Source organism: Desmodus rotundus, chromosome 4, assembly GCF_022682495.2.
Source record: "Desmodus rotundus isolate HL8 chromosome 4, HLdesRot8A.1, whole genome shotgun sequence".
Taxonomy (NCBI): Eukaryota; Metazoa; Chordata; class Mammalia; order Chiroptera; family Phyllostomidae; genus Desmodus; species Desmodus rotundus.
In genome coordinates, this window is record NC_071390.1 from 32383432 (window position 1) to 32409990 (window position 26559).

Here is a 26559-nt window from a genome sequence, read left to right on the forward strand (position 1 = left end):
ATCTGTTTCCTTCCATTCATGCCTCAACTGGGGATCGAGGCTGCAACCTAGGTAATGTGCTCTGACCAGGAACTGAACCTGCAGCCTTTAGGTGCATAGCTTGATGCTCCAACCAGCTGAGCAGCCTGGCCAGAGCCAGACTTTGTTTCTTTAAAATAGTGCCAGAACAGCAGAACTTTCAAAGCAGCTGAATATTGTCACATTCGCCCCTCAGAATATTAACATTGTCTCCACAGCTAATAATATTATTTACCTGTGTCAGGTGTTTCTGAAGCATTCAGTTCAGTTTTATAGAAACAACCGTTCACTTTTTCAGACTCAAATTTCACTGATTACTTAATATTTAATTAAATGATATAACAACAGAAACAAGTCCAACCTACATAAACACGTTTGGAAGCAACTATGACTGAGTCTTGGTAAGCAGAGCACGCACATCGATAGTGGGAACAGAGTGGTCAGGCTTATATTCGCTAACACCAGAGGCAGAGAGAGGTTGCTTAGCCATCACACGCTTCAGTGTGTTGTGAGGGAATAATTAATCCAGTCGGAGACTGGCTTCGAGCGCTTCCACTCTGCTGCGGTGTTACAGCTCCTCCTCAATGGCTCAAGGAGCTGTTAGTTATTACTGGTATCCCAGGGCCCCGCCACCTTTTTAAATTTGATTTTTATGTGGCTTGCATCTGGAATTACCAACATTCAGTATATGAAGGTGTCTCTTTGGGAATCTAATAGAAAAAGCTGTGTGGTGAGAGGGCACAGGGCCTGGGTTTTGCTATCACCTCACGGTTGGGTATTTCTGTATAATTCTGGATAAAAGGATAAGCTTATTAGTTAGATGTGAGACAAAACCCCCAGCTCACTCAAGTGCCACCAGAAAGCTTCTGCCAAGCTTTTCCTGTTACATAAAAGCTAAAAGGAATCCACGCAGATTACGTTATTTTGTACATGATAATTCGTTCATAAAGTATAATTAGTCCATATAGTGTAGTGATTTGTTCATTTGTTTCATAACTTGACTTACTTTAAGAATCAGTTATTAACTTCATTATGTTAACTTTTAAGAGGGGCAGAAAAGTTTCAAATCAATTATTGCTTAAACAATTTGGTTAGTTAACGAGAAGCAAAGACCTAGAAACACAATGTGAGTGGGGCCAGCAGCTTGAACATTAGAGCCCTGCTGGACTTGCTTGCCTGCCTCTGACAGTGAGTGAGATGTGACTTAAATCAAAACGTATAAGCAGCTATAAAAAACTTATGTTTTTTGCAGTTGTGTTTTTATTTCACAAACCTCAGATTTATTTCATTTTCCATTTGATGGTGCCGCACCAGAATTTGTATAGACTTATTTAAAGACCACACCCTGGAGAGTTACGGAGTCATGGATGTGTCCAGAATTGCACAAATTCTGCCCTGCCATGTGTCATAAAGTGTGGTTCAGAATTCACCTGAAGCTGCAGCAACAGAAGCAAGCATCACACCACCATCCCTAGTACCAACCCTGACTCTCTCTCCTAAAGTGGGAATTCAGTGTGGCTGGTGATCAACATTCTGTTTCAGGATTCAAGAGACAACCATGCCAACTCTTTAGGTATCAGCACTGAATCTTCAGGTGCAGATCAGTTGTAGATTTGGCATGCACATTGGCTCAGGGATTCCTGGTGGCCAAAGCAAAGTGGGAAACACCATATGCTTCACACTATGCGTACGATAGGAACTGGCCAGTGTTTCAAGAAAAGCAAGCTTCTCTTAAAACTTCAGAGAAGAAAGATAAGAGAATTCGTCTTCTTAGTCTTGCTCCCTTCAATCCGAAGGACTGCCTTTTGTAGTAGTTTTTCCCCTGGATGACAGATAGATGACTCAGGTTGCAAAAGTTAGGACTGTGACCATTTTGTTCTAGGAAGATGAACAGAGCGGTGTCCCTCTGACAGGTAAGATTAAAAGAATCACCTGGGTTTCGGGGCTGAGCCTTTATCAGCTCACTTGCAAAATCTTTTAAAGGTATCCTGCTCAGTCAACACTTCCCTCAGCTGAGTCTCTGTTGTGCCTGCTAACAGAAACATTCCGCCCAGGGAATCTTTTTTCTCGTTGAGGGACAGGTATCAGAAAAGGCCCACAGTCTACAGCTGTCCTTAGTCTCATAACTCAGTGCTTTATCAGATGGAACTTCTAGAACAGTGTCTCAAATCTTAACCTACCTCCTTATCTGCCATTGTGGAGTTTCTCAGCTATTTCTTGACTTTATTATCTGTCTCTGAAGCTAGAAAGGAAATACGGAGAGAGTGAGGAATTAGAGAGAAAGAAAACACAGAGTAAAACCTGAACTGGTATCTTCCCAATAAGGGGCATGCAGTGGTTTGGGCTTCTTTTGGTTTTTATCGTCTATCTAATACGAAGCATTCTTGCATGTCAGAGTGTGATTGTTTTGCCGTCTTTTCTGCTGTCGACTTGACCTAGTCTCATTAGGCAGAGAAACTGGACATATGTTTTTGTTCTCTCAGGAAAGGGGTAGCAGGTGAAAGCCCCACTGACTGTGGGAAGTGTTAGGTCTGATCAGCGTTGGGTCTGACTTTGTTCAGGGATGTGTGGATGGGTAGATTACTAAAGAGGTGGTTTCACGATGTATACGTATATTAAGTCATCAAATATAAACCTTAGAAAATAAAAAACAGTAAAGAAAGATGACAGCTCCAGTAAACACTGATAAATGCAGGGGGCTTGGTGGAAAGAGCTCTTTGCTGTGAGCAGTGGTTCTCTGCTTAGTAGTTGTGGGAAACAGGTTGACTTTGATTTCATTCCACCACCCAGTATAAATTTTATGCTGCACTTGTTTATATTTTTATGTTTATTTTTTGACAGAACATTGTATTAGTTTCAGGAGTACAGCATAATGATTTGATGTTTGTACATATTGCAAAATGATTACCACAATGGTCTAGGTACCATTCGTCACCACGAAACCAGAAAAGCCGGCCATGCTCCCCGTCACCTACCAGACCCAATAAGCAGAAACGGGTTAAATCTTTATGGGCGTTTTATTCAGGTGGCCGGTGACCTGAGAATACGGTGGGTTTATACCCTAACAGACCGTCTTAAATTCCATTTTAAACAGATGCTTTTTATAAGGAGAAGAGAAGTATAGGTAGGAGGATTGGAATTCAGGGGAAAAGTTAACCATGTGTGACCTGGGCAGTGGATTTTATCTGTGTCCTGAGCAGTGGGCATCTCCCCCTGGAGGACAGTGGCTCAGATTCCCTCTCGAATTGCTTGAGACCTCCTGAGGCACAAAGGTGGAACTGCTCGTGGTCTCCTGGAGTCAGGGCGGGTGATAACTTCAGTTCCTGAACAATAGCTTTTTACATGCATTGATTACTAAGTTTATTAGCTATTACCTGAAACTCACTTTTTTCCCGTATTTGAGTCCCCCCATCAACCATACCCAGTTACAGATTCTTTTCCTTGTGATGAGAACTTTTAAGATCTATTCTGTTAGCAACTTCCAAATATGTAGCACAGTATCATTAATATAGTCCCCATGCTGTGTGTTACATCTGCATGACTTATTTTATCTTATAACTAAAAGTTGTTGCCTTTGCCCCCCCTTCCTTATTTTCTTAATTTATTTTTCCTGGGTGCTTTATATTTTGTATATGCGCATCTGTTATTTTTAAAAATAAATTTGGTTCATGCCAGATTAAATTATAGTTTAAAAGAATGTTAAGACAGTTTTTAGAAACAATTTTTAAAAATGTAGAGGGACTAGCCAAATGAACTCCATATCCTTCTCACCCCGGATTAATAGCCATCAACTTTACTGTGATTCTTGTTCTGTCCCTCCCAGCTCCTACTTCGCTCAGGGTGCAGGGGAGGGAGACAGGAAGCAGTATTTTAAAGCATATCTCAGACATCATAGCATTTTACGCGAATATTTTGTTCTCATGTTTGCTATTCAGTATTTACTTTTTGTCTGTTGACTCTTTTTTCTCATTACTGAAATAACTCTTGGGTGATGACCCTGGTGATGTTATAAAGGTGAGCTCTTGCCCTTTGCATCGTGCTTGGTGGCTGATCTTCAGGGATCCAGAGGAGGACAAGCTGATTGGCCTGAAGTGCATGGTCCAGTTACTGGTAGAACACAGGGGTAGGACCACTACCTCCCTAGCTTGTAAGAGTTAGGTGAGACCCTGGGCATTCACTATATGATGCTGTGTTTAGAGGAAGTAGACCCAAGTCTAAGTCATGAGTTAGATTATTAATTACACTTTCACAGAAACCACAGCTTCAAATAAGAAGACTCCTTGGAAGGAACATGGCTAGATCCTATTTTATTTTTCTAGTTACCTGACCAGAAGACTGTTGACACTACAATGTAATCATTTATAAACTTGCTGTCCTCTGAGTACTGGGCTGATCTGTGCAGCACTGTGCACTATTTAAAGGATTCTATGTAGTTTATTACATTCAAGTCCCACAACAGCATTGTCAGCGAGGAAAAGGATTGAATTCTGCCCACTTAAGTCAAAAGAGAAGTTGAGGATGAGAGGGGGTGGTATGTCACTCAACATTAGGTCGTATGCCTCCTGGCTTAGGAGTCTTTCCGTTTTGAATGTTTTCGAGTTGCTTTGGAATGTGTTGTGACACTGGAACGAGCCTTTTTCTTCATACCTGATTGCTGTGTTGAAGTTTGGGGGACTCACATCACCTGGGACAAAGCCCTGGTGATGCTCAGGGAAGACCGTTCTCTTACTGGAGCCCTGCACCATGGCAGGGCCGAGCAATTCCTGTCAGCGCTGCCTCTGCCCACGCTCGCCCAGGCTCGGACTGTGACCGGTGCTGCCTTGACCTTGGTGCACTGGTTACTTTTGTGACAGTGGCATTTATTTGAGCCTAAAATGTCTGAAACTCTTCCTGGAGACTAGAGATATTTGATCCAGTAGAGAAGCTGTTTGGACATTCCTCCACTGCGATAGGAATTTGGTGCAAGGACCTGATTTCCCCGTTCCCTGTAAAATATCTAGATGTGAGCATTGGTTTAAATTCCCCGAGGGAATAGAATCATTCATTCTTCAGGGTTTATGTCTTATTCAAGAAATATTTGTAGATTGTTATTTTAGTAACAGTCTACAAATTTGTATATTTTGTTTCTTCCAAAGATACTTTCTTTTCTTTCATTAGTTAAAACTGGCTTCCTGCTAAGGTACCTTGCCTGCTGCAGGAATAATTTATAAAACATTATTTATGCATTTGACTTGGAGGCATCACACTTTATTTAAAGTACCAAATACTTCGAGTGAGAACTGAACATAATATCAGTATTTTAACCATTGTTTATTATTCAAGGGATTCTTTATGTAAAATAGGTTAATATAATTTCTAATATGAAACTGCTTTGGAAAAATTGAGGGAAAGCCTGCTAAAATCAGGGGGAATGTGTATTAGGGAATATTGTAAGCAGTAGGCAGTGTTATTTTCAAACATGTAAACTAATCCAAGTGGTTGGTTAATCAAATGTCAAACCAAGGTTCTGGTTTTAACAAATAAATGAAACAGATCTGCAATTAGTACATTAACCAGTATGCAGATGGTGCAGCTGAAATGATTATTAAAGTGCTTAGAAACAATGTTCTTGTTAAAACAAATTGCTTCATACAAAGTCTAATGAGGGAGAGATCTTGGTAGAGATTCTATGTCCTGTGGGCATAGCCAGATGAGTTCACCTGTTCTGGTAAAGGGGTTACAGAAGGTGGTTCTGTAAATGGACAGAACCTTGGACCCCGATGAGACATCAGAGGGTTTCCATCTGGGGGAGCTGGCAGTGGCGGTGTGCGTGTGGGGGAGAGGTGGGGAAGAAAGGGGGACACACACACACACACACACACACAAACTATCAGTCAAATTCGATGCTCCCGCTGACAAATCACTCCCCCAGCCGGGTCTCAGCCTTGCCCTACTTGCTGCATGGCTGTGGGTAAAGCCCTTCGCTTTGATGATCACCGGTTTGTGTGAGATTCAGCTGGAATTTGGTTTTCACATCGGGGTGCTTACATCCCCCCAGATCTGGGATGGTCGGTCAAGAGGTGTGCATTACATATTTCTTGGAGATATGGGCAAAGACAATGGTTTTTCTGTGAATATAGCCATGATTGACTATAGAACAAAACACAAAATTTGTGTAATTTTGGAGTAAATTGTAAACATAAAAAATTGCCCCTCTTATTCAGAGCCCCTTTGACTTGTGCCCCCAGACTTTGGGAGGCTGGCCGTGTACCCTCGGCCCACAGGAGCCTCGGGAGAGAACGTTCGGGATGACAGTTGATGTCTTTGTGGGTTGCTAGGTACCTGAAACCTCCTTCCTCTCTTAGTTCGTACTCTTCCTCTGGAAGGACCGATCGTGGATGCCTTCCCATGTCAATGATCACGTGTTTTTGTTTCTTTTTCTGTCGTATGTGGTAGGTTACTTAAAACTGCGCCTGCCTTGTGAGCAGTGTAGTTTCGATCACGGTAAAATGGTGGGCTCATTTGTCCCACTCACTCTGCATTTTCAGTGAGTCCTGCTCTGTGCTAGGCGCTGTTCAAGTACATTTTTCTCGGGTTTTAATATTTAAGTTAAACAGTTAATATTTTAAATAAATAATATATTCACGTGGTTCCACATTGAAATAGTAAGAAAGGACATAGAGTGGCAAGTGTACTTCTCACCCTTGTCTCCCAGGCCTATTTCTGGGAGCCAGGTGACATTAACTATTTCTTCTGGCGCCTTCAAGTGAAGTCTTGTGTGTATGTTAGCAAATAAGTGTGGGTCTCCTCCCCTCCCGCTCCTTACACAGATGGTATTATAGAATGCGTACAAATACACTCATTCACTTTTTTCATTAACAATTAAATTTACTTGTATTCTTTTTCTTTTTAAGTTCTGAAGGATGTACATCCAACTGTTAGCACTGGTTATCCCTGAAGGATGGGGATGAGGAAGCTCACTTGCCTGCCCATCCTCTCTCTCTTCATCCTTCCCTTCTACCTACTTACCTACCTACCTACCCACCTCCATCTAATAACTTGAATGTACTTCTGTATCATATGAATCTTTTTACAAAGATAATATATGCCTTTTATAAAAATGGGGAAAGTCCTTTTTGAAAAAGATAGTATAAGATAATTAAGTTCAGACATACACACACACAAATCCAATATTTGGCCCTCCAAATAGCTGCTTGGGGCTGGGGACCTGGCTGTGTGGGTGGGCTTCTGACCTCGGAAAGGGCGGAGCATGGGAGCTCTCTGAAAGAATTCCCCAGTGATGTCTTTATACCTTTGCTAAGTGGTTGAGGAAAGTGAAACTGTGGAACTTCCTCCTCTGGCCATTTGCGCTCTGATGTGACTCAGCTGTGCTGCAGATGGTGAGATGTGCTCAAGGCTTGTCTGTGTCACACAGGCGGGAGCCGCCCTGGAGTACAAGGGGCACTCAGAGCCAGGAAGGAAGGCTCTGTCCGCAGCTCAGGCTTTGCAGGAAGCCTGCTCTTGTCTCCCAGCTAATGGAGTCCAGGTGGGGCAGTGGACACGTTAGCCTGGCTAACAGCAGTGTGTGGGGGGTGGGGCAGGACAGGGTGGAGGAGGGAAGGTGGAGCCTTGTGATAGGAGCCTCTGGAGTGGTCTAAATGACTCATAAGTGTACTCCTAAAACCACAGGGAAGGAAGGGAGAAGAATTGTCAGTGATAACAGTCCTTGTGGTAACAGTACACATTGTTTTAACAACTGGAGACACATTTCAGAATCTTGTGTCAGCTTTACCCCATGGCTTCAAGGGAAATGATGGTATCCCCACTTGGAGGTGTCCACTCATTGGTGGAACATGGAGGCTTTCAACCCAGCGGGTGGAGCTCCACTCTAGCCCTTGACTTTGCAGGCCTGACCACACCTCTGGAGCCTGTGCCTTCACCCCTCCCATCCGTTGTAGGTCCATAGGGATTTACACTTAGTAATGTCAGCTGTTTTCCTCTTCCTCCTTGGTAGGAGGAGGAGCAGGAAAATGAGAAGCAAGGAAGTGACAGACTTTCCACCTCACATGTCAAGCAGAAATGTGCTGAGAAAAGACCTTGGATTCTTGATACTGCTTGGTTCTCTGCTTCAACTGCCCTCTGAAAATTCAGAGTTCTTCAAAGTCACTTAGCAGTCACTGGACCAGTACTCCTCATCTTGGCCTCTTCTTTATCAGGTTGTCACATGCATTTTATTCGAAAGCTGTGGCATACAGGTTCCCACCTTGGCATTGAGAAAATTTAGGTGGTTGTCAGATTCCTGATCTCCAAGGTGTGCATGCTGTATCACATACTAATTTTTTAATTATTTCAACACATAATCATGCCCTTCTGATTTTGTAATTAGCATCTAAGCTATATGAACTAATGCCAGCTTTCCTTCAGTATAGTACATCGTATTACTCTTTCATGTTTACAGTTGGCTTTGTGTGTTTATAACATGGCTTTCCAAGCTGAGGCTAAATCCACAAAGGCCGTGCTGCAATAATCCGTTCCATGATTCTCCACGTAGTCAGGTGGAGACGTGTTTCTTTCTCAATGAGAATTTATTGTACAGTTTTTTATGACTCCCGCAGTTAATAATCTGCTTCCAAAGACTTTGACCTCTGCTGTTTAGATTTGCAGGTAGTAAGCGTTCCACAGAAAAGAGGTTGCTGTTTGCCAGGATATTGCGTCAGCTAGCACGCTGGGGTGCTATTCTTGATAGTATGTGATTCCTGTAGCTGTTTGATGAAACGAGAAGCTTATAAAATGAAGCCCAGGGTGAAAGGCCTGGAAAATTTAGTTTCACAAGAGCAGTACTATTTCAGGGACAGGATTTGAGAGGAACTGGAACTTAGGTCTGTGTGCTAAATTTAGTCTGGCAGCTTGCCAGGGTCTCTCCTCTCAGTTTCTGTTGATAACAGGACGAGGGCGTGGTGTTTGGTGGGGTGGGCCGAGGAGGTGGAATGTGTTTGTGGACTGGGGAAGGGCATCCACCTTTAAAACACCTATTTATTCTTAAAGCCTTTTATTGGATGGAAAAGTAGCTTGTTTTTTATCATAAGTTTTGAACTCTAAAAAGATAAGCAGAATTGGTAAGTCACCAGGGGTAACGTTAATCAGTCTGGTGTGCAGACGTCAGTATTTATTTGCGTGTGCACGGCTCTCTCTGGATGATGTAGGTAACACAAAACATTGACCATGCCATACATACACTGAACAGAACCTGGCTTAAAATTGTCAGTGTGGAGCATCACATGCATTTTTCCATATCCTTAATTTAGTATTTTATGAGAGGATGGTTCATATTTGTGTGGAGTTGCTTGTAAGGGAACAGATTCATTTCATCAGGTTCTTATCGCCTCATATGCAGGCTCTTCTTTCCCACGAGATTGACTGGTGTCGGCTGAAACCCATAGGTCAAAAATGAATTAAATTTAATCCTAATTCTTGTTTCCACGGTTACTACCATGTAAAACTTATCTAATGTAAAAGGTTTATATGTATGTCACCATATGTAATCTAACAATCTAATTTTATCCAATAGTTTCATCCTCAGTATCCGAAAATTAGAAAGGAGGGAAGGAGGGCCTGTGATTTGGAACTAGAGAGGCGGCTCACCGAAGTCGCAGCAGGGCGATGCTAAGTGTAGTCAGCTGACTGGTCACTGTCTCCTTCTTTCCTGAACTACCGCAGACCCCCTTCCAGGCTGCAGGTAAACCCCTGGAAGGTGACAGGTGGAGAAGACGCGGGGTAAAGACAGATGTGTAGAGCCACCCGAGCCGCCCACAGGACTCGTCCACGCCCACAGTGGGAAGACCGCTCATGACTCTCCTCAGCTCGTAACATAACAGTCGCCATTTTTGCCATAGTTTAGTGCACAATTTAGTGGTGTTAAGTGTATTCATATTATTGTACAGCCATCACCATAACTACTCTCCAGAGTAGTCGTCATCCCAAATGGAAGCTCTTTATAGTTGTCTTTTAAACATTCAAATCTGAAACACAGATGGGTTCCATGGGCCAAAGGAATCTGGTCCAAATAAAGTAAATTGAAAATAGTGGTAGAGGAAACTCACAAAAAGATTTTTCCTGCTGTCCCTTCTTTCTCCCTTTCCGATTACTTTTCTTTAAATCCTCACCCGGGGATATGTTTATTGATTTTAGAGGGGGAGAGGAGAGAGAAGTATCGATGTGAGACAAACATCAACCGGTTGCCTCCTATATGCACCCTGACTGGGAATCGAACCTGCCACCTAGGTGTGTGCCCTGACTGGGGATCGAACCCGCAACCGTTTGGTGCACTGGATGGCACTCCAGTCCGCTGAGCCACCCACTCAGGGCCCGATTACTTTTTGTTGGAGACAAGAGTTTGTGGTCCTAGACGGCACCGCACTTCTGCACAGGTAGCGAGTGCTCCAGAAGGTCACACACAGCATTCTTATTTGCACCCTTGTGTATTTTCCCAGGATAGTTTTTTCAAAACACTGTTCTCAAACTTTCACATACCATGAGAATCAGACAACACTTTTAAAATCCTCAGTTGTATGTTTGTTTTAATGTTCACTGGTTTAAAAAAGTAGCCAGCACATTAAACATCTGTTTTCATAAGTATTGTTGCCTAGGACAAGAATTGGTTTACAAAATGGAGAACCAGTTTGGAGAACTCTGTTAAGTAAATAATAGCACAGGTGGTCTAGGGAGGTGGCAGACTGGGGTACAAATACATAACATTTGGGGAAGAGGTTCTGAATGGTCCCTTGATTAGATCAGACCTCATTCCATTGCAGCCTCCGGCAGAAGGAGGAGCCAGGTCAGCAGTGGCTTGGAGATTCCTCTACTGATTCTGAGAATGGGCTGGCCAGCAGCCCAGGGACCTGGAGAATCCGAGGAAGTCCATGCCTCTTTGTAGTCTGGGTTCCCTGCCGCACACCCCAGACCTAGCTAGCCCCGTGCTGTGATGGTATTCTTCTGCTGGTCATGTTTTTACTGCTTGCTACATCAGAAGGGAGAGAGGCTAAGAAAGTCTGCATTCTAGAAGCCCCTCTCCTTTTAAATTCAAGGCCAGGATGGAAAGAGAAAGGTTTATTTCGGTGACTGTGGTAGGACTTTGTTGGCGGGGCTCTCTCAGGAGTGCTCAGGCTCTGTGAGTCTGCAGGGGGAATTCTGTCACTGAAGCCGGCGGGGGCTTGGGCTGAGTGCAGGGACTCCGCTCCAGGACTGAATAGCTGTGCCTGCAGCGGGTTAGGAAAGGACGAGTGGGAGCTGCTCTCCTGGTTCTCCTTCCCTCCTTTCTCTTCTTTTGCTCTTAGCACTGCCACTGCTGGCCAGGTTGGGGCCGGGCCCGGGCAGCGTTTGTTTCCTAAGAGGCAGGGGAGTGGAAATCCTAGCACGACGGGGCTGCAGGCAAAGGCGAATTCCAGGACTGCCTGGTTGGGCAGGTGTCCCCACACGGCCATTTATATTTAAAAAGACATATGTAACTCTGGACTTGAGAATTCTTTGGCAATCGTCCTTCCGTTTTGTTCTCCTTATCCTATTCCTTTTGCTCTCTAACCTTGATTGTGTGTGTGTGTGTGTGTGTGAAAAAGCACTGCATTCTACATGATTATTGCGTATATGTCCTGTATAAACGAGTGCGATTTATTTCCCTCACCAATTCTGCATTCGCGTCCCCTCTCGTGCTCCATGTTGTGCATGCGTCCAGACTTTCCATGCTTACCCACACACACGCACGTGTACAGGGTGGGGCGGAAGTAGACTCACAATTGCGTGTATGGAAGATGATAGGATAAGTAATAAGTGATACAAGAATAAACTGTCTCATGTACTCACCAGTGTAGACTGACTTTTGCCCCTCACCGTATACGGTAAAGTGTATGTAAATGAAGATCATGTATGTCTCTGCATCACAGACAGGCCGGTAGGTACAGATACCCCTCTGGTTTGCGATGACGGCATGGTATTCTCTTGTGAGGAGGAATCGCGTTTATTCACCCAAACCGCACTGGCGCATGTTTAGGTGCCTTGGAAAATCCTGCTGTATAAACAGGACCGCTGTGAACATTTTCGAACATATATCTTGACTCATTTGTTAATGTTTCTGTAAGCGATATTATTAGAAATGGAATTTCTGGGACACAAGGAATGTGTTATAGATTTGGATAAAAAACGTAACGTTGCCTTACATAAAACTTATGACAGTCTTAACTAATTTTTATCTAATTGTTTTGCCTGCATTGAATCTTAGCATATATTATTTGTACTTATCTCCTATTCCACTTTTGGACATTTTTTCCATATATTCTACCTCAGTGTGTTTTCTGCTCCCAACCTAGATTACAAATGGTTCATTGTCAGGAATACATAGTGCTTTAATCGTAGGTACTCAATACAGTAATGAGTTTTAGAAACAAAAATCCTCCTTAATCATCTGGGAATAATAAAGTAACTCTAAGTTCAATTCTTGTGGATTTGTTCTCCCATCCTTCTGGATACTGATTTGATGTTCCGTAATGATGGATGAATAACCATCGAGTGTGTACTGAGGTATTAATTAGGATTAAGTGCTCAGATTTCCATGCCAGTAATGATTAATTTCATTCGTTGTTCATTCATTCATTCATTCAACAAATATTCATTAAGGGCCTATTCTGTGCTAGGTGCTGTACTAGCGTACTGAAATTTTTGAGTCTGACTATGTATTTTTACTTAAGTATAGAGCACTTCTGATTGAAAGTTTCTGATTAATACACAAATCCTCCTTTGATCTGATAGAATTGGCTCTACTGCTGTAGAGCCAGTTCTGATAGGATTGGTCAGAAGGAGGGAGAGCACCAGCTAAGAGCCTTTGCCACAGCGAGTGGTAGGATGGAATTGCGGTTTGCTAAGCTGAAGAAGGCATGCCGAAGGAGGAGGTTTAGAGAAAAACAGGAGTTTACGTTTTGAACATTTTAACCTAGTTAGGCAGGAACCACGGTGGATGCATCCTCGTGACTCACAAAGTGCCCGGGACGTGGGTGCTTCACGTTTGGTTTTATTTTGATTCAATGATTTGGCTTTTATAACTATATACAGTTTTCAGTCCTTAGCTCTTTAGTGCTGGCTCTGTGTATACCAAGGAGAAAAGCTCATTAGGATGATCAATGGAAGATACATTTGAGCTGTCTTTAGTGAAATTGATGTGCCTGTCTCTCTGCCAGGGTGCTTTGATAATCTGTTATTTGAGTGTTGATCATGGAGTTCCTTCAGTGAACGGGACCTCACTATCATACGCGCCTAGCTCTCTACAAGCAGAACTTGCCGTCTGTCATGAGGATCTTTTGTTCTGTGTGTAGCTTGACCCTTGCTGCATAGGTATGGGGCATGATTAAGATGTGGAATAGACACAAGGAGACCGACACTGTTATTTAATGGTAAGAATGTTTTCAGAAATAATTTGAAAAGCCATTCTGTGCTCAATTTTACCCTCCCTTATTGAGAGATTCTGTTCCCCCAGAAGTAGTATGTAATTGCCGTTCTTAGTCGTTTTTCCGGTTTTGATCTTCATGACTAGTGTTTTGTTCTTTTACAAATTAAATCCGTATTTTTCTCTGGGTCCTTATTTCTCTTTTATACTGAAATAATCTGTGACATTTGAAAGTTAAATTGTTTGATCTCACAGTTTACATCTTTAGATCATTTGACAAGATTTTGAAATGCTTTTAATGAGCCATGCCGCCTTTTCAGGTTGTGATAACATAATGTTCTTGTTGTACATGAAACTGACATTTTGTCAAATGGTTTGGATGTTATCGCACACAGAATTTTGCGAAAATAAGCATGACGTGATCTGGGCATCAAGAAGATAACTCAGGACAGTGACACCTGCAGTTCTATTTTAGTGGCCATCACCTAGTAGGTAATGAATAATTAGGAACATGCCGTCTTGATACTGTGTTGTTCAGATGTGCCTGTAATCTTCTATGATTCCAACCAGTGCCTCAACTGCTACTAGTGCACGTTAATGAACAGCTCATCTATAGAGTATCTAATAGGTATTACGTCTTCCGAAGCTATGGGGAAACACCTGTAAGGTTCCATATGTAGGCTGTAGTTTCCACTAGGATACTCTTAAAAATCTGATTAACGTACTGAGGAGGATTTTAGTAACTTTGAAAAGTGTAAGAGTTTAATTTCAGGTGGAAGATGGCTTTGTATACAGTTTTGGGGGAAAAACCCTTCAAATATTTTTATTTTAATTCATTATTGTGTAAATACGAAGATACAGTTTTGTTTGAATGCTTTGGGGTTTTATAATATAGCACTGACTCTAGATTTTTTTTGTTTAGTTTGCTCATAGCAAAGACTGTCAATTGAGGAACTTCTGTGAATCTTCTCTTTAGGTGTAACAATTGGATGCCCACTTCCTTTTATAGGTTAAGAAATTCAGTTCTTACAGAGATGAAGAGGGCTCACTGCCGTTTCCTTCTTCTACTAAAGTCCAAAGGACAGAAATGGTATGATTAAAGGGAGTATGTTTTCCCATCTGAGAGTTTTAACTATACTTCTTTTTTAAAAATCATTTATTTTTTATGAAACACTTTATGGGTTTATTCTTTTTTTAATAGGTGGGAGAAAATGATTTTTGAAGAAGATAATCTGGTTAGTCTCATACTGCAAAGGACCTGGAATTAAGATCTATAGTCTTAAAATCAATATAGTTGACTACTTCCCTTCTCTAATATTTATTTTTTTCATTCATGGAACAAATATTTGTGTTGACTGATTACTATGCACCTAGAGATAAGATAAAGACCAACAAAGGGCCTTCTGCTGGAGCTTCCTTTCTGGTAGGACAGAAGGATGTTCAGAAAGAAAGCAAGGGGATATAGATAAGGAGAGGATCAGGGAAGGCTTGTCTGAAGAGATAATGCAGGAGTGAGGCCTAGAAGCTGAGTGCAAGCCAGCAGAGAAGAACAGGATGGAGGTGTTCAAAGGAAACAGTCAGCATTCCTAAGGCCCGAGGCCGTTAGAACTGAAACTGGACTGGAGTAGTTGAGGTGTACAGTGGTGGTGCTTGGTGATACAGCGGCAGGAAGGGTCTCGTAAGCTGTGTGACAGGTGTGGAGTTTATCTGAGAGTAGTGGGAAGCAGCAGTGCAGGGTTTCAGACGTGGAAATCTCAGTTTAAGCAGTTCTCTTGGGTTTGCACACGGCGGTGAGCACCCAGCAGTGCTGAGGAGGGCGTGGCAGTGCTTCAGATGAAATGCGGTTTTGGCTGAACCACGGCTGCAGGGAAGTGAAGAGAAGTAAACGGATCCATGACTGCTTCAGAGGTGGCATCGGGAGACCTCAGATCCTTGGTGGAAATGGTTCTTTTTAACTATGTCTTTTTGCATCTCTGTCACTCAATAGAGATGACATCTTACTATTTTAATTTTTTTTAACAGGTGAGATTGAATTTTTTTTGCTCCATATTTGTTGCTTCTTTGTGTGTGTGTGTGTGTGTGTGTGTGTGAAAGAGAGAGAGAGAGAGAGAGAGAGAGAGAGAGAGAGAGGATGACCTATTTGTAATCCTTTTAAGTTTTTTCTTAATTGAATTTTAAGAGCTCTTTATATTTGAGATCTGTGATAGATTAAAAAAATATTTTGTCCTGTGTTATCTTTTTTCTTAATTTCACTTATGGAGTATTTTGACTGTTTTATTTTGACTGTGATTTACGTTTAAAACTGTGGTTTATATATACTTGTCACATGTTAGTTGAGGTTATAGACTTCATAAATGCATGCGAACTTGAGAGAACACTTTGTATATGACTCATTTGGAACTTATTTCAGTATAACATAACACAGTGACACATGTTCAGGGCTTTTTAAGAGTAAAGAACGTATTTCAACTACTGTAAAATAGCTGTAGCCGTGTTTGTTCAAATTTTTTACTTTAAAAAAATTGTTTTAATGTACCTTTTGTTAACTCTTTTTACAACTTCGGTAATCTCACATAACATCTTTACAGTTCAACTGTCATCATTGATTAATTTCAAAGGTCTAATTTTGTTGCCTTAGTTACAGAAGTCAGAATAAAGCTTATTAAAGATTTACAGAGAGCAAGAATAAATACTTACAGTGATTGTCTTAGGGTTAGTCCTTCTGATAAATGGTGCACTCTTTAGTTGTAGGCTTTCGTACTTCTTTGAGGTCCTGCATCCTAGACGTGGTCTTGTTTAGGTGAGATTTCAGGATAGCTCAGACATGCGGTAAGTTTGCCTGAAAAACTTTGGTCGTGGCTGTGTTACAGGTACAGGTATAAGGAGCATTGGCTGGTGGGTTAGGGGCCCTAATTCTTTTAGTTCCATGACCTAGTTGTGTTGCTTAGGCTTAGGATCTCTGTTGGTAAGCATCTCCAACATCTTTTACAGCTTGGGAAAGGCGCTGGGGTGAGACTGTAAGTTTAACAGACTTTCTGCTGCCCCCTGGTGGTATTCTACCTTAGCCCAAAGCTAGCGCTATAGTCCCTTCACAACCTGAGCCTGTGCTCCAGGGCTGGCCAACCTCCCTTCTAGGCAGCTCAGCTTTGGTGCTATTAACCAGCAGTGAAGTGATAAAGAAGCTCCATAAAGATGGGCCCTGGGAATTTGGGAAATGATCAGATAGAACCAAGAAGTAATGATTAGTGGTGACTGGAGAGAAGTTGATGCATTAATAGATGTTCATTTGTAAAAATCAGTATAATTGCTATCAGAAAAAAGTGCTTAATGCATCTTTTTTAAGTATGGAGGTAAAGGTACAGGAGATCTACACTTGGCTTCCTCGAAATCCAGAAAGGAGACCAGGGAAGGAGACAGAGGGAGTCATTCCTGGGAGAAGGGTAGGACACAGTGGGAACATGGGCAATGCTTTCACCCCCCTGAATGCTACCTATGTGCCATCGGCTTAGAATTTACCCCTTTATATGCTCCCTGGTATGAAAATAGTTTGAACTCATCTAGCTATTAAAGTAAGTGTTAGTATTTTATTTTGGGAGATAGACTTGAACTTCATTTCTTCTACAGGACCTGTGAGTTGTTGCTAATTTTAAAACATGGTGTTAGTCCCCAGGGTCACAGTCCTTAAATTAGCTCTCCTTTACCTCAGTGAGTTAATTTCATTTTTCAAAGTGTGAGTTAAGAAGAAATTTGGTAGACTTTCTGTCACTGAAATGGAAAAGCTTTAGTTGCCCAGCTAAGTGGGTATTCCTAATCCTTAGTGGACTATAAAAACTTACTTCACTGTAGATAAGAGTTTTTATTTTATGCTAAGCAATAAATCGTGTTTCTTTTTCTTATTTTTTTTTCCAGCCTGTTAGTAACACTAGCCAGTCCCCAATTTAAACACCAAAGGTATACTGTTATTAGTTGCATTTCATTGTTATGTGGTGATTGGGGCCCCAGGAAGTCTTCCAAAATTCATACATTATTAAAAATGGTCATACTTCTGAGTAAAATAATCAGCATAGATCTAAGTAATAATTTCTTACTACTTTCGAGTAGCAGGAGCATTCTGGGAGAAAAGTAGCTTAGAAACTGTAATATTAAATCTCCTAGGATATTATAATGACATATGAGACAAGAAAAAAGCATATTTGAAATCTGAACTGCCTTAGAAAACTTAGAGAAATCGTTACTGTATTTAAAATGTATCTCAATTTTATGGCACTGTTATTCTCGTTGTTTACATAGTATTAAAGAGGCATTGCCTAGTACAATAGTGTAACTGAAAATACAATCAAAATTCTGTTGGGTTGGCCAAAAAGTCCGTATGACATTTTTTCCATAAAATAAAAGACACATTTTTCATTTTCACCAATAACTTTATTGATTTGGATATTTTAAGTATGTCGGCAGTCTTCTGTGTGGTATAACATTGATTGTTCTCAATTAATGTCTCGCTTTGATCGCTATCAACTTCAACTGGTCCACCTGACCATGGAACATCGTCCAGCAGGAAATCTCCAGCATGAAGTTTCGCAGATCACTTTTGACACATTCAACTGGTCACAGCACTGTCTCTATAAACTGCATGAATCATTTTTTGCATTTCAGTTGAGTTTTTACCTTTCTTGAAATAATAAAGCAGAATATGCCCAAAATGTTGCATATTTTCTTCCATCTTCAATATTAAAATGGCTACACAAATATTCACCAATTTTGGTAATTTTTTTTTATACATGCTGATATGACAGCTGTCACAATATGATCTAACTAAATTGTTTCGGATGAAGTTAAAGATAACTAAGGGCTACTGAAGCCATCTTACAGAAAAAAAATCAAATGAACCTTTTGACCAACCCTTTACACTGGGTTACTGGGTACTGCAGGGGAGAAAAAAAAATTTTTCTCTACCCATCCTAGGTTCTCTGGCTGCGCCTCCAGAATCAGACAAAAAAATGGATTAATAGAGAAAAGCAAACAAGCTTATTAACACCTGTGGAACATACACATGGGAGCAGTGAGTAACTCATAGGGCTGGTAAGAACTTGGGCTGATACAGAATCTTAACAAACAAGTTTTAGGGAGCTGACAAGACAAAGGAAAAGGACTTTAAGCTTCCAGGGGCAGCAAATGTGTAAAGGGAAATATATGGGGAAACTAATGGTAGATAAAGCCTAGTTTTTTTAGAAAGGTTTGTTAGATTCCTCTGATCCCATCTCTAGCCGGATAAGAATCTAATGTTGTCTCCAGGGATTGACTGCTGTCCTTCCTGCTGGAGAGGAGAAGGGGAATACTTTCACAAACTTATGTCCTGCTTTTAGGCAAATAGTGGGCAGAGAGGTTTTCTAGTGTCTGCTTCTTCTCAATGCTTTCCGTTCAAAATAATCCATATGCCAGAGTGGCATATTGTGCACACTTTAATACCAAGAACACTGTGTGTTTTTCTAAGTCCCCACTGGCTCTTCTGGTCAGGGACAGAAGTACCAGTAAGGAAGTTCAAGGCTGCAGAGTACACACTGTGGCCTGGGTTTAAGACAGAGGAAAAGGCAGGGTGGTGAAAAGCAGGATGGGAGCTGGAACATCCTTTGACATTTCTTTTCCCATTTCCTTTAAAAGAATATAGCATAATAATAACAAATTATTTTGTATTTTCAGCCATTGTCTTGTGATTCAGGATAGTAGAAAGCTAGGAAAATTCGTTGGCAAGTGGAACAGGAAAACTGAGACAGATAGTTGAACACAGTGGCCAAACAATTTACGGCCAGGTACAGATAGTCACCCGGGCACAAGACCTGAGTGCCTGGCAGGGGACAAAACTGGGAAAACAAGGGCTGCACCCCCAGGGTAGACTTGCCTCCCCTGGCCTTTCCTCCCTGGAGATAACATCTAGGCCAGGAGTGTCCAACCTGCAGCCCACAGGCTGAATTCGGCTCAGGATGGCTATGAGTGCAGCCCCACACAAAACCGTAAATTTACTTAAAACATATTTTTGTGATTATATGTCACAGTGTATTTAATGTGTGGCCCAAGACAACTCTTCTTCCAATGTGGCCCAGAGATGCCAAAAGTTTGGACACCCCTGATCTAGGCCTAAGCTGTATTTCAGCTCCAGGCCCAGAAAAGTAGCAAAACCAGGTGGGCAAGGCCATTACCAACTGCAATGATGGAAGACCCCCTGTCCTGTCACTGACCAATCAGTGGAGACCATGACCCTGAAAGGGCCCACCTGGAAAACTGATGAATATTCTGCTGAAAGCCTCCCCTGAGACCTCCCGTAAGACTCCCACCCTCAAGAAAGAAATTAAAGCCGTAAGACAAAGGACCCAGCATGCCAGCTCTCCCTCTGGGGAGCAGCCGGTACCATTTCCTTTTCCTTCTCCCCTGTGCCCCCTCCCACCCTCCACCCCACTCCTTTCTTCACAGGCATGTGCTTCTCCTAAACTCTAAGGCAATGGCCAGCTGGCAGCTTGTCCCAGGCTAATCCCCTGAACCTGTCCCTAAGGCCTCCTTTTTTCTGACTTCCCAGTGAGCTAAGGTAGCCGAGCCTAGACTCCCCTGTTGCTTCCTCTGTGCTAAGCCCTTCCTTGTTTCACTGTCCCCAGCTTTAGTACACGTACCCTCATAGTCACCTGGACTGGTGTTGTGAAATCTTTCCTGCACAAAGTCAAGAACCCACACAGTACAGCTGGCCCCAGGCAGCCCTGCTCAGGGCCGGGCCCTGCCAGGTAACTCTGGGACACTTGATGAGCCCTTTCGATCCAGCAAGTCACGTCCCTGTGAGTTCTGAGAAATTTTCTTGAATGATTTTTTAGATTATGGCTTCCTTCTGTTTTTTTTCCCATGCTCTTTCTTGAGTTCCTACTACTCACATATTGAACTTCCAAGATTACTTTTAATATCCTTACTTTTTCTCTCAATTTTCCATCTTTCTGTCTTGATATTCTAATTCCTGAGTTTTTAACTTTATTTACTGTTGTGTCTAGGGGCTTTGGCCTATTTGGCATGAATTTCCAAGAACTTTGTTTTTAGAATTCTGTTTTTTGTTTTGTTGTGTTGTGTTTTTGGTGCCAGTTTGATCTTGCTCGACATTGTCTTTGAGAATGTCAGTAGTTTTTCTTTTTTAACATTATTTTCTTAGTCTGGTTTTTTCAAGTTCTTCTTTGTTTTGCTCTCTTGGCTGACATACCTATTAGAATTTCAGTGTTGAATTTTAGCTGTCCATTCATATGTTAAAGAAGCACTAACAATGCTTGAAATTACTTTGTATGAGTGGAGGTTGTATGTATGATTTCAGTATTAGTGTTCTTAGGTCTTTTTTCTTGAAATGTCTGGGGTTTCCAGTAGAAATGTATCTGGTCATCTGCCAGGAAGTTTTCATTCTGGCTCCAAGTATTCTGGGTGTCTTTTAACGTTAAGGGAGAGGGCAGACCCAACTTAACATCTCTTTGTAATTCTTATTTAATCCCTTGTGTTTAATACAATTCTTCTGCTTTCAACTTTGTGGTATCCGCAGTCTAGACTCTCCATTTCCCTTTTCCAGAGAATAAACTTCTCGTGTTCTCTGGTGAGTGGGAGAGGCAGTTGTTCAGCTGTGCAAAGAGAGAATCTGGAGGTAACTTCTTTCAACCAACTGTTCTATTTTTAGCTCCACCTTCACCCTATTTTGTAAGGTACCTGTGCCACCAATTCCTCATCCTTTTAAGGTTTCTGTTATGCAAATCAGACAGCATCTCACCTTTCCTCTCTGCTGGCTCTGGGTAGTTTTCTTGGGTCTGCTAAATTGGTAACTAGTTCATCTGCTTCCCAACTTCCTAAATTCAGTTGCTGCTAACTCCTCTTCTTTATTCGCTTTGCCTTTTTTATTTTTAATCCCTATACTATCATTTCAGGGGAGTTTTAAGAAGTATTGGAAACTAATGCATGTGTTCAGTGAGACATTTTTTTTGAAATCTGATTCATCTTTTGAGTGACTGGATTGAGTTTTTTCTATTTTTTCCCCTTTCCCTTTCTTCCACCACCACCCACTGCCACCGAAAAGAAGATACAGTTGCTAGACTGCTTGAGTTTTTGAGGTTTGAAAAAACCCATTAATTGCCTTTAAACTTATGTACTTTAGATTTTTGCTTGATTTCTCTTACTTTTTGACCTCCCTGTAACCTTTCACTTTCTCACCTTTCCTCCTGAGGTGTCAGCAGGTTACAGGCCAAGGAGAGAACCTGGGATTTTTCTGTACCTTATTTAAACACGACTGTCCTCTTCTTCCTTTTTTATTTTTTTATTTTTTTAAGTAATCATGTCTTTTTTTCTTTCATTATGATTTCAATTTTTTTCTTTTACCTCTTTAATATAGTCATTCCACAGCCTCTTCAAAGTTACTGTGTTTTCTCAGGTTCATGATTTAGTATACTTCCTGTTTGTCACACCAGCCACATCTGCCTCATGGTGGATTATTTCCTCATGGCATTTATAATATTCAGTTGTTTATTCGTCCTCAGCAGAGGTTACTTCCCCTCCCCCCGCACCCCTCTGGGAGTCCTGTGAACGCTTGCTTGTTGAAGGATTTCTGAGAGACCATTTTGCATTCACTTTTCTTTTGGGCTTGCAGGTTGTGTGAATTTGGAGTCTGCATTATTGTGTGCTAATTAAATGGGCCCAATGTTTCTAGTCCTTTAGGGATCCTTGCTTTATTCGAGGGTCTTTGTTCCAGTTCCCTGCCTCCGTCTGGCCTCAGGCCATGTCTCCTGCCCAGGCTTGATCTTAAAACCCCATTCCCTGGCTGCCGGGTCCCAGGCTGGTTACCCCTCTGGGCTGTGTGTGTTAGCTTTTATCTTTTCCACTCTGGCTTTGAGATGCCTCTCTTTTTATACATAGGAAGTTCCCTCTCTTTATTTTGAAATGGATTGTGGTATTAAAAATTTAGCAGTTATATTTACGTAGATTTTTATATGCTTGGTGTACAGAAAAGATACTCATCACTGGGGCCGCGTTATAGAACCCAAAGCCATCTCCTTTGCGTATTCGTTTATTCATGTGCTCAGTAGACATTTATTAAATGGATACTGTGTTAGGCTCTCTAGGTTCCGCCACAAATGAGACTGTGCTCTCTAAAGGTGATAATCCAAAAGGAACACAAATTTAAGGTAGGAAGGATATTGTAGGTACAAAGAACAACATGCAAGGTGTAGAATGAATGGCATGAAGGCAACTACTACACAGTTGAGCGTGGGTATAACACAGTCCCAGGGCCTGTAGGGAAAGGCCGAAAGGTCAAGGTGATGAAATAGGCTGGATGGTGGAAGGCCTTGGTGCTAAGCCAAGGAGTCTGAATATTGTCTAGGGAGCTCTGGGAGCCACCACAGGTCTTAAGCATCAAGTGAGGAGATCACATTATTTACAAAAGACCCATCCCATAATCGTATAGAGCCACACAGGAGGCAGAAACTTAAGCAGAAGCAAATGGGGATAGGAAAAGGGGAGCAGATTTGGGAGCGCCTTCAAGGTGGAATCTCCAGGAGTTAGTGGCCAATTAGATACAGTGTATGATGGAGCAAGAGAGTCCCAAAGTGGCAATCCCATGGGCCAGATTCAGTTTGCATGGTTTTTTGTCTCTTTTTCATTAAAACAATTAAATTTAAATTACACTGGGTGTGGCTTGCCTTGTTCTGTTTGCTCTGTCCTCCCCATTCCCTGTTCTTTGTGACCCATTGGACTTCACTTGCCTGGTCCCTGAAGGTATCTGAAGTTGAGAGCCTAGTGAAGTGACTTCCCTAGACAGTAGTTTTTATCACTCCCGCTTTTCCTGGGGATGTGAGGAGAGATGGGGATGAGGCAGGAACAAGGAATGGTGGGGCGGTGGCCACATGCCTTTCCTCCGATGCTGGCCCTGCCACCATCCCCAGCATCCAGCCTCCACTCCCACTCCCTTCTCCAGTCTCTTAACTGACCACTATTGAAATTTCTGCAAAAAAGAGAGGAAAAGAGGAAGGAGCTGGACTTTGTCTCCTGTAGAACTGCTCCTGTTATTATGCATGTACTCAATGCCATCTTAGATTTCTAAACTTTATTACAGCCTGTGGGAATGCAGGACTGCTTTTACTTTACAGATGAGTAAACTAAGGCAGTTTAAGTAAGCCGGGCTGCCAGTATACCTTAAATACTGCATTGAAGTTTCTTAAAAACCAAGGGAGGCTAGCAAAGCGCGGCCTCATTTTTTTTTTTAAGCCATTTGACTTTTTTATTGTCCCCAATATACTTGTAGGTAGATTCAGAGGTACACACCGTCTTTTTATTCCAGCTGAACAAGCATAAAGTAAAAGGATTTTAGTTATTTTGGAAGAGCAGACTGGGAAGGAAGGAAAAGATCCGAGTGGAACGTCACAGAGATAGAGGTCCTTTCCCAGGCCTCTGAGGGCAGATGAGATCGCCACCGTGCGCATCAGCTGGACTCGACCGCCAGTGGTTTTGAAAACTGATCATGCCCTAACATTCTTGAGTGCTGCTGGAGCGAGTCTGTGTCCAGGGCCTGCAGACAAGCTAGATGAATATTGAAACGGCCCTGCTGTCTTCAGAGTTAAGAGAGGCCATTAATCAGTTGAGTGGGAATAGATCATCTTCAGAGTTTTGGTAATTGGGGTCTGAAACTGAGCCCCCCAGGGGAAAGCTATACTGAGAGTTGCCATGGGAACTGTACGGACTTTTCCTTATTGTAATGTCAACAAGGCAGAGTTTTCAAATGGTCTTTTGCATTTGGCAGTAGAGTGAGTAGATGGATATTGCAGAAAATGCAGGTGAGAGAACAGTTGTGATTCTGATGGTTTGTTGTTGTTTTCTTTCTGGGATGATGAGAAATATCTGGGACTGGAATTTCTTTATGCACTTAGGTTCAGATTTCAGCTTTATTTTTGTTGGTGAATTGGCTCATCTCCCAGGACTATTATGTGTTGGGAGTATGAGGATTTGGGAACCTAATTATACATAGAGGGCAAAGATGCCACTTATTTAGAGAAATCTGCAAGCCCATTTCATATGTTTAAAGAAAGCTAATGTAAGAAGCATCTATTTTTAATTTTACAGTGCAGCCTACATGTTTAAAAACACAGAATCTGCTGAAAAGAAAACACTTGACTGAACACAAGTAACACGCAGTTATCAAGGAATTACTGATAGAAAATACTGAAAAACCATGAAATTATTTTATAACTTTTATCACCAAAGTAACAGAAATTGATATACACACCTTCTAACTTTTTTCTATGGATATTTATAATACATGTATGTTTACAAAAATGGTATCATTCTCTTTTGCAATCTCTGCTCAGTCTCTGGTGGAGGCTTAATATCCGGTTATGTAATTATGTATTTAATCAATTCTCACAGTAGAACTTTTAGATTGTTCCTAGTTTTTTGCCATAATAAATGAGTCTTTGAATTTTCTGGTTGCTAAATATTTGCATTCCATTACAGAATGACTCAAGTAGAGGCTCGGAGTGTGGAAAACAGAATTAGCTAGTCTTGCTGATGGTAGAACTCTCCATGAACTAGAAGGAACAGCTCTGCATTTCATACTGTCAGAGAACAGCCACGATGATTTATAGTACAGAGTTCGTGTGGCTGGTTTCTTGTGCATATGTCGTATCTACTAATTTTGTCAGCAAAAAATCGTCTCTTTTTCTCTGGAACACTGAGGGGTGCTACACTGGAATTCATCATTTTGGGAGGGAGACTATTAGAAAAGTTCCAGGGCAACTGCTGAGAAGGAATACATTTCATATATTACGAAATCCAAGTATCAAACATCATTAAATAAACAAGGTGTGGAGGAGACAGAAAGATGTTGTCACACGAGGCTTTTTAACAGCCCAAAGTCTAACAGCCCAAAGGTACCGAAAGGCAAATACGTACACTTCAGCATGCCCTTCTTTCTTGTGTCTAAGCAAAATAGGTCAGCATATACTTAGTTCAAGGATCTGTTTCATAATGCTGGTTTTATTTGCTAACCAGACTTGGTCTGTGGAATTGTAAATGCTGCACATGATAGCGACTTAAAATAAAAGGTGATTTAAAGGTTAAGGCATTGAAAGTAATCTTCTAAAATTTCCCCAACTCTAGATTGAAATAAATATGTAGGTCCTTCGGCTGAGGCTGTGTGGTGGTTTTGTCTAGCAATTTTGTTGTTCTTCACACAAATACAGTTCTAAGAATTCTGCCTATTTTACGTGCCTCTTTAAATGAGAAATAACAGAAAAATCTATAGCTAATTAAATTTGGAGAAAAGCATTCAGGAACTATCTAAATTGAATTAGAGAAGAGTCATCAAACACCTTCCTTATGGGTATTTCAATGGGCTACATTGCCCTAAAAGGTGTATTAGGATATCACTGACTTTTATGCAAATTATAGTACATATAAAGACCTTTCTGTGGACTTGAAGCGTTTACAGGAAGGCAGTTCATCTCTTTCACAATAAAATACTATCACTTCTTAATTTGCATTGTTCTTTAACAAGGTACCCAAATGTAGTTTCCTGTTACAAGTCTGAGCAAAATATTACATGCTCACCAAATTTTGATCTTGATTAAGTTTATAAGCTAGTAGAGTAAAATAATGTATATGCTCATGTTAACATTTGCTGTAGTTTTTAGAGATTTGATGCCTGAGGCAGAAAGTTGAGTTGACTCTATGCTTATAAAACTAATTATGCATGCACTACTTCCTTCTTTCATTTGCCATTATCAGTATTTAGAAATATCTGGAATGTCCCCGTAGTTTCTTAACTGCCATGCCAGTTTTGTTTGTTCAGTCTTGGGTCCATCATGCCTTAAAAAAAAAATAGTAAAAATTCAGTTCTTAATTTCATGGCACTCCTTTTAAAACTTCATTGAATCGTGAAAGAAGAATAAATTACAGTTTAATAATTTCTTACATTTTTGTGCATTGCTTTATGTTTTCCAAAGCACTATAAGGTCTGTATAAACTCCCTTACTATTAGAATGAGCAGAAGCAATAAATTTTTCCATCATAGGAAAGCCAGGCCCTGGGGTTGGAGTGTAAGTTAATGACAGAGCAAGCTTCAGAAGGCAGATTGTCTTGAG

The 26559-nt window shown here is 41.4% G+C and overlaps 1 protein-coding gene across 8 annotated transcripts in view; it reads left to right on the forward strand.

The window, feature by feature from the left end:
• The window catches only part of SGMS1 (sphingomyelin synthase 1), a 277512-nt gene that overhangs the window by 205503 nt on the left and 45450 nt on the right, over positions 1-26559 (forward strand). Inside the window, exon 1 of one of the 8 annotated variants that reach the window (XM_045197752.2) lies at positions 15049-15448. The exons of the other annotated variants lie outside the window; for them this stretch is intronic. The gene's annotated coding sequence lies outside the window, so the exon portion shown is untranslated. Of the gene's footprint in view, positions 1-15048; positions 15449-26559 lie in introns of those variants that run through there. 8 annotated transcript variants of the gene reach the window in all.